Source organism: Rhamphochromis longiceps, linkage group LG5 (assembly GCF_057381845.1).
Source record: "Rhamphochromis longiceps isolate RC_006_pf linkage group LG5, R_longiceps_female_GT1.1, whole genome shotgun sequence".
In the NCBI taxonomy this organism is placed as follows: Eukaryota; Metazoa; Chordata; class Actinopteri; order Cichliformes; family Cichlidae; genus Rhamphochromis; species Rhamphochromis longiceps.
The window spans coordinates 8,436,548-8,445,179 of NC_140561.1; positions in this window are offsets into that span (position 1 = coordinate 8,436,548).

Sequence of the window (8,632 nt, forward strand, 5' to 3'; positions counted from 1 at the left end):
ACAGTTTACAAGAACATGTACCAATTCAACAGTCCTGACATACAGAGCTTAGTGGAGCAGCAATGCAAAGCAGTTTATTTCACCACTTCCTAGGGTTGCTTAGAGTGAAAGCCTATGAAAGAGCTAACGGCCATTGCTCCACATGAGACAAGATTGAATGACAAATTACATAATGATGAAGTTTAGTTATACAATGACAACACAGTTATCACACACTTAGTTCATGTGTCTCACCATATAATTTTGTTAACAAATAAACCACAACAGAAAACTACTAACAATTTGTAATCAGAGCTATACAAAAAACCTCTAACATTAAGTCTTAGAAAAAGTTAAAGACATCTAGCTATGAAATCGAGAGCACCTTAAATTTAGAGTCACACTGAACATCAAAAGTTATCCTGGTGCTATAGACAGCTGAAGATGTTTGTAGGTGCATTTGGCGACAGGTACAGGTGCGACTGTGAACCTGAATGAAACGGTTGCCCATCTTCTAGGAAAGGTGCCCAAACACCATTGCTCTCTCCAAATCCATCCTATTTTTTTCTACTTTTGCTTTTTGCTAGTGTCATTGTTACTGCAAGACACAGTGCAAGAGTGTGACAGAGATACCAGGAGATATGCTGTTAAACAAGGAGAGCAGGACTAGTGACGGCTGCTTTGTGCAATGAGGAACAGAACAAACGCTGTCAGTCGTGCAGTGGGACTTGTGCTTGCAGCCCAGCACCATGTATCCATTGGAATTCCCCAGAGAATACCAGAACTGGCTGGTTTGCTCTGACATCCTGTTTTCATCACACATCGGAGGCTCACACAATTTCTGTTAACAGGGAAAGACTGTCTGGCAAAACAATGACGAGAAATTTGCAAAGAGCGCGTCACTGGTGGGAGCCGTTACTCCTGTACTAGCCCCCCTTGTGTTGTGTTCTGGTCAAATTTGACTTAGTTAATAGTTTTATGTCTGAAAAGTGTTGTTAATTTGATCAGACAGACTTAAGATTCTGTGACTTTCTCCACAAAGAGGATGTCAACCCACAACCTAAATTTGATTAATTTGCATAACATTTTATGTCTTTTATTGAGCATTTTTACACTCTTGGTGTTCCTGGTCAAAAGTAATCCCATTAATAGAAATGATTCGTTGTTCTCTAAGCCTTGCTCACAGCACTAGCTGGCAGCACCATGGCAGGTCGATATAGAGTGAGGCTCGTGATTACACATTTGATCACCACAATTCAATTCAATTCAATTTTATTTATATAGCGCCAAATCACAACAAAAGTCGCCTCAAGGCGCTTCATAGATACAGAGAAAAACCCAACAATCATATGACCCCCTATGAGCAAGCACTTTGGCGACAGTGGGAAGGAAAAACTCCCTTTTAACAGGAAGAAACCTCCGGCAGAACCAGGCTCAGGGAGGGGCGGGGCCATCTGCTGCGACCGGTTGGGGTGAGAGAAGGAAGACAGGATAAAGACATGCTGTGGAAGAGAGACAGAGGTTAATAACAGATATGATTCAATGCAGAGAGGTCTATTAATAGTGAGTGAGAAAGGTGACTGGAAAGAAAAAACTCAATGCATCAAGGGAATCCCCCGGCAGCCTACGTCTATAGAGATTGAAAATGTGACGTCACTCAGGGGTAAAACCGCAAAGAATTCTGGGAACTCGTGGCAAGAGGTACTAGCGCACGCAGGCTTTCAATTGAAATCAGTTATACAGCGATAAAAAGAAACACAAAAAATGGCAAGAAGCTGTTGTATTCTTAACTGCAATAGCCGGTCGCATGACAGCCACGGAAAGCCGACGGGTAAAGAGATCGGTTGTTATCGGATTACGTCATTGAAGAGAAATTGTTCGAGCCATGTTTCCGAAGTAACAAAGGCGACTGGATTGCAGCCATTTAAAGACAAAATATAACGTCCCAGAACACTCCAGCTCACAGGTTAGTCTGCTCCAAGCATTTCCACAAAGGTCAGTCTGCTGTTGTAGTTAATGCGTCATTTTTCTTAACATAATTGTTGATATAGGTAAGCAAGTCTGGCGCTGAACAGAAATTGTCGCGCTATGCTCCTTTGTTTATTGTGCATAAATAGTAAATTGTCCTGACACAATATTGCGTTTCGCTTCTGTTATTACCATGGTACATTGACAAAAACATATACTTTTATTCACAGGATAAAACAGTTGTTTTGTATCACCTATTGCCCAGTACGATTACAGCATACAATATTATTGTCACTGCTACATTTCTGTAACACGAACCAGAAATAATTTCCACTACTAATTAATTACCATTGCGCTCAAAGGTCCTATTAATAAACGGTTAACGAATGTGTATTTATGAAGACGATTTGTGAGACTGGTAAACTTATGATATGTATGATGGTCTTTCGTTCTACACGGTGCATTTCAAGGTCCTGTACCCATCCGTTGGTAAACTGTACCTGGGCTTGTTGCAGTGACCTGAAGTTACTAAACTTCACGAGTGTATGCACTCACTCCAAGAACCGTATAATTATAAATCTGAGCGTGGTGAAAGTTGGGCAGCACGCTAACGTATTTTGTCCCTCTGTGTGCTCGTAAGGGTCTGACCTTTTCACTCCTTTGATTTTTTTCCTCGTATCTTTTCTTTGACTTTTCATCAAGTCTGTCTTTGTACGGACCGGCATTGTTCTCCTTCGTTTTGTACATTCCTTTTTGGGGGGGCAAAGAAAAAGCAAGAATTTATTGGAACCGAAGAATGAACGTTTTGCGGTGCTGCAAATGCTTGCATTTGATGCGGTACTTGGATTGTTTTGCCACGAGTTCCCGGCATGCAATGCGCGAAAGTCACGTGGTCTGTCAATCTCTATTGCAGCATAACTAAGGGAGGATTCAGGGTCACCTGGTCCAGCCCTAACTATATGCTTTAGCAAAAAGGAAAGTTTTAAGCCTAATCTTAAAAGTAGAGATATGAAATGAGTTATAGTTGGTTTCACAACATCAATTTCAGAATGCTGCCTCATCCACAGTGCTTAGCTGATTGATCTTGTAGGGTTCATTTTCGTTCCTTCACCTGATTCAAATTGTGAATACTTTCCTTCCCTGAATTTTTCCATGGTTGCAGTGGCGTGTCCAGCAGGGTGGCCTGGGTGGCCTACCACTCCTGCTTGCACACAGCCGTCACATAACACAGATAAACGAAGATCATGTGGTCCAACCAGTCTTCTACCTCTTTTTACAACCCTGGAAGAGAGGAGGCTGACCAGGAAGAGGTGAGTAATCACAATGCTGTAAGCATCAGTGGTGGATATTTCAAGAAAAAAAAAAATACTGTCATGTATTCACTGTATTCACTTCAGCTTTAAATGTTTGTCCTCTGATCTCTAATGACTGGAGCATTTTTAACCTGTTTGTTCCTTTTCGTTACTGCAGCAGGAACGCCAAAGATTCCTGAGCGGGTACTACAGAGTCCAGACTAGAGCTGGGCGATATATCGAGTTTTTAAAAAATATCGATATATTTTTATACGAGATATAAGATGTGACCATATCCTTTATATCGATATAGTCTATGTTACGTTATAATTATACTTGCGGAGCCGCAAGTTTGCCTTTCTTTCGTCCACTTTCGTCTTTACGCAACGTTACTCGGCCTCGCCTCTCCTTCACTGAACACAACTCCCCCTCCTCCCCCATCGCTTCACCTGCAGGAAGCGACAAGATGGACACGGCAAATCTCCGTTAACGAGTTACTGCGCATCGCCCCGTGCGTGGGGCTGGACGGCGTCAACGTGTTAGCTAGCTAACCACGCTAACGAGCTAACCACGCTAACGCCATGCAGCCCAGAGGTGCTGCACGGACTAAAATCCTTTCATTTTCTCAAAAGTTGACAGCGCGCCTTATGTATGAATTCTGGTTGTGCTTGATGGCCGCGAACCGATTTTATGTGGAACACGGCGCTCAGCAATCTGTCAAAAAATGTTTTAGTACGACTTTGGTAAGCTACGGAGCTGCACCGCTTGATGGATTGTCGGAGCATTACGGCTGAGCCTCGCGGAGTGATACGTACTGTGCTTCAACGTAATATTACCTTACTGTGTATAAGGACCATAAATGGCACCTGTTAAGAGACGTGGTTGCGAAGCGGATTACAAACTCCAGGCTGACAATTAGAAAAAAGCTGATAGGAAAAGAAGGATGGAAAATGCCTGGAATTTAGTTACACTTGCAAATAGTGCTTCCTCCAAACTGCAAGCATCAATAAAATGTTACAGTATTGTTTTCTATATCTGTGCATATATCCTTATTGGTAGTTTTCTCGAAATAGAAGATCTTCATTTAAAAAAAAAATCTCTGATAACATTGCTGAAGCTAGCGCCCACCCCTACTGCACGTACTGCAAATCTAAAACTGATATATACTTACATCATGAAGCAGTTGATGTCTGGTTTCCGACAAATACAGTAAAGAGGTGCTGTGATGGCTGCACTTACAGCCACACAGTGGTAATATCACCATGTTAGTGTAGAGGCTTATAAGTAACATTGCATTCACATTTCTTTCTTTAAATATAGGAATTTATTTACAGGACAATAAATAACTGGTTTTGGTTTAGTTAATTCATATATCCACATAACGCTGCATTCTAAAATAAGTGCGCACATTTTAGTTTACACTGTTATGTATGATTAATTGGTTCATGCCATAACTCAGGACCATGGGGGGGGGGGGGGGGGGAATTGGAGTTCATTATGTTTGGTGTAGTTAGGTTTTGTGTGTTTTACCCCTTCTCCTGTTTTTGTGGGCTGATCAGCCACTATTTAAATTTCCCCTTTGTCTCATTAAGTCAGGTCAGTTTGTTTGAGTTACCAGTTGTGTTGTCAACTTTGAGTAGAGTTTTGTTAGTTTGACCTCTTTTATGGGCCCAAGATTTTGATTCTTTTTGCATGAGTTAACCAATTATGTTTTTTGGGTTAAATAAAAAATCATTTTTTGGACTTTAACCTGTGCCTAAGTTTCCTTCACTGCTCGGTCCATCACAGGTGCGTTCTCCCCCTCCATACCAGTGTTCTCAGGCACTGCTACATGGTCAGTGTCAGACACTTCACTGTCCTACAACATACCACATAGGACCACATTAGAAATGACATGTATGTAGACATGCTAATTATACATGGCTAAATGGATGCAGTAACAAAATGTTACTTAACTACTCTAGTTATTAGTTTCCAGTTGTGTGCAGTTGCTCCAGTCTTACTGACAGTATACTGTTTCATTCAAACACCAGTGCCAACATTTTATTTTTTAAATCTTAGTATGATTCTGCACCAAGACTTGTGGCCTTTTGCTCGGTAACTTATTGTCTGACTATTAACTACAGTTCATAAACATCATTCATTTTCTCCTACTTATTTTATTTAGGGTGTATTCCAGCTGTCATAGGGCAAAAGTACACCCTGGACATGTCACCTGTCTGGAAAAGCGTCTGGAAGAAATGGAAGATGAAATGCTCACAAATACAGAGAAGATTAAGTTCTTGATGGAGGAAAATGAGCGAAAGAGCGCTGAATTAAAAAAGTTGTCATACCAGTTTCAAGAGGCTCTTGCTCTTGACGAAGGCGGTCGCACTTTTCTCCTCTCCTCCTCCTCCTCTCCCTTAGCTTCCCTGCTTAGCCTCTTATGTCCTTGTCTAGTCTCGTGTTTTTTGTATTACTTTTCCCTGGAACACTCTCTCACAGTCTGTTCTCTAAAACCTAAAAGAGGAATTATGGATTTAATCAACTGGTCCCTAAATGCAATTGACACCCCTTTCTCAACGAGAAGTTTGGGCTTGGGTGAGCCTGAGTGCTGAAGATATCTACCTATTCGGAACCATGGTAACAGGGTTCTGGCTGATCGGAGCTGGCTTGGCCCTGACTTATCGAAGAATTAAGGAAGCAAAACTGGCTGTTCAAACCCCCACAAGGCTGCCTGCTGGGATTGAAACGATGGGAAGAGGCGTGAGTTTCTCAAAATGGGCTCATTGAGTGCAGCACGGATAAGATCTTGGAAAGGCTACGGCTGCTGTGAATACTCAGAACAACATCTCTGACTGCAGACTGGATTACATCTCGGAAGGGCTAGCTCGGAATAACATCTCTGGGCGCAAATTGGATGACATCTCGGGGAGGCTCACTGTTGTGAGTTCTCAGAAATCGGCTCCTTGAGCACAAGAAATGACAACATCACAGAACGCAAGTATGGCGAAGCTCGCGGCTCTCCAACGGGAGATTGAGAGACCAGTGTTGGACTGTAGAACTGCTTTGAAATTCATATGAGCTGTTCGCACTAAAGTAAAAACCGCCATCACTTATGCGGATACCCCTTTGGCGCCAGCTGCAGTCTCAAGGCTGGAGCTGAACAAAACACCCTGATAACGACTGTGTTTAGTCTGTTCCTTTCCATTCCATGCAAGGCCACCTGGGTTGGCTGGAAGACTGTTTACTTAGCCTAGCAGGGCGAAGGACACTGTCTCAGCTGAACTCTGGACACGCACACACATACATATACACTGATATGCACACACTCATCCCCTCTCCCTTTCCAAACGCCTTCGATGCTTATTCCCTTCCGATGCTGACGGTGGATCAAGGAGACCAGCCCACGCAGGCCCGGATGTACTGTCTAATTCGGCTGTCTCTAACCCTTTACCCACCCCTGTTGCTTGTCATGTGTTTCTTTGGTGTATTAAGAGTTTTTTCATGTGCAGAGGTGTTTTTTTCTGTTCTCAAACTGATCTCCCTGTTGGAGCTCAGTCTGGGAGGAGTTATTTTTTTCTCCTTATCTTTCCTCATGTGGTGCATTTTCCATTGTTATACCTCTCTGACCCGTCTTCCCCATGTGATGTTTTGTGTAATGTATGTATGGTCGGAGGGTAAGATGGCGCCGCCATTGCGTGCAATAGGTCGGCAGCCTTATGAAATTTCCCCTTGTGGGACTTATAAAGGTATATCAAATCAAATCAAATGGAAGCTATTATTGAGGAGAAGCAACAGGATCTCCAAGGCATGGACAAAAAGAACCAGGAGCTCCAAGGAAAGCTTGATCAAGCTCTGTGCCAAAATAAAAAACTCCAAGAGAAGAAACAAGAGGACATGAAGAAGAGAGGGATGCGCTGCAATCTCCGTGACCTGGAGTTAATGTACAGTACTGACAAAAAAAGGCTTGATGACACACTGCAAGCAAATGAAAAGCTTCAAGAAAAAAGGCAACAGGAGACAAAACAAAAAGAAATGGATTGCAAGCTTCAGAGCATCAAGCAACAAAATGAAAGCTTGCAAGGAAAGCTTGATGAAGCTCTGCAACAAAATAAAGAAATCCTCCAAGAGAAAAAGAAGCTGGACAGAAAGCAGGGAGACATGGAGTGCCAACTCCAGCACATGGAGGGAAATGACAGGATGCTGCAGGTAAAGTTTGATGAGACACTGCACAAATATCAAGAGCTGCTTCAAGAGAGAGAACAGCTGGTCAGTAAGCAGAGAGAAGGAAAACTTCTTCTCCAGGAGTTTGAGAAGAAAAACCAAAATCTGCAAGAACTTTACAAAATAAAGTTCAAAGCATCTGAGCTGGAAGGAGAAAATGAAAAACTGCAAAAACATGAGGCAACATCAAAAGTAAAACAAGCCGAAATAGAAGAAGTGGAGAAAAAATGCAATAAGCTGGAGAAGCAAAACACAGTGACAATCGAGGAGTTGAAAATCCTCATCCTCGAGAAAAAGGTGCTCGTGGAAAAGCAGCTGGAAAAAAAGTTGTTCCTCTGTTCCAGCTTAATTTTCCCCTCTCCACCCCCTCCCTTTAACTACTAACACCTCTCCCATCTCACTCCCCAAGCAGTCCCGACAGTTGACTGCCCCCTCTAGAGCCTGGTTCTGGTCCTGCTCAGAGGGGATTGTTGGGGTTTTCTCTCCTCTCTCCCTTTACATCCCCCACCCCCACCTTTTTTTTTCTTAATAATATAACAATAAAAACAATTGGCTGCATTTTAAATTCGTCAGATCAATGGCTTTATTCAAGAATACAAGTAATGGGTAATAGCTGCATGTGTGTGTGCATAATATGCATACTTTACCTGTTGGATCCAAATCCCACAAGGAATTAAATAAAACAAGACGACCAAAAAAAAAAAATTATAGATATATATAGATATATATAGATATATATATCTATATCTATCTCCCTTCCAAGGTCAGGAATCAGGATGAGGAAGAAATTAGGTCAGATCTGTGCAGGTTTTTGCACTACTGACATAAAGTTTCTGCTAATTGAAAAATGTATGTTGACATTTCTGAAATACATTTGCAAACAAATTATGCTTTTTTATAAAAGAAAAATCAGAGAGTAGAGCTGGTAAAACAACTTAGCTCCGCAGGTTACAGGAGATCAGATGCCAAATACTTTTCATGACAGTCTTCTTTATTGCATAAATCTCCCCTTTGATCATGTTACATTCTTTGTCTAGGCGTGTATTGAACGCAAGAAGAAATTGGCCCACTCCCGCTCCACCAAAGCAAGAACACAAACAGTCGTATCTTTTAAAGTGCTAAGCAGTCATTTATTTGCTTCAGCAGTGAGCAGTGCCAAAAACAACAAACAAAACTCCCTAATGGTC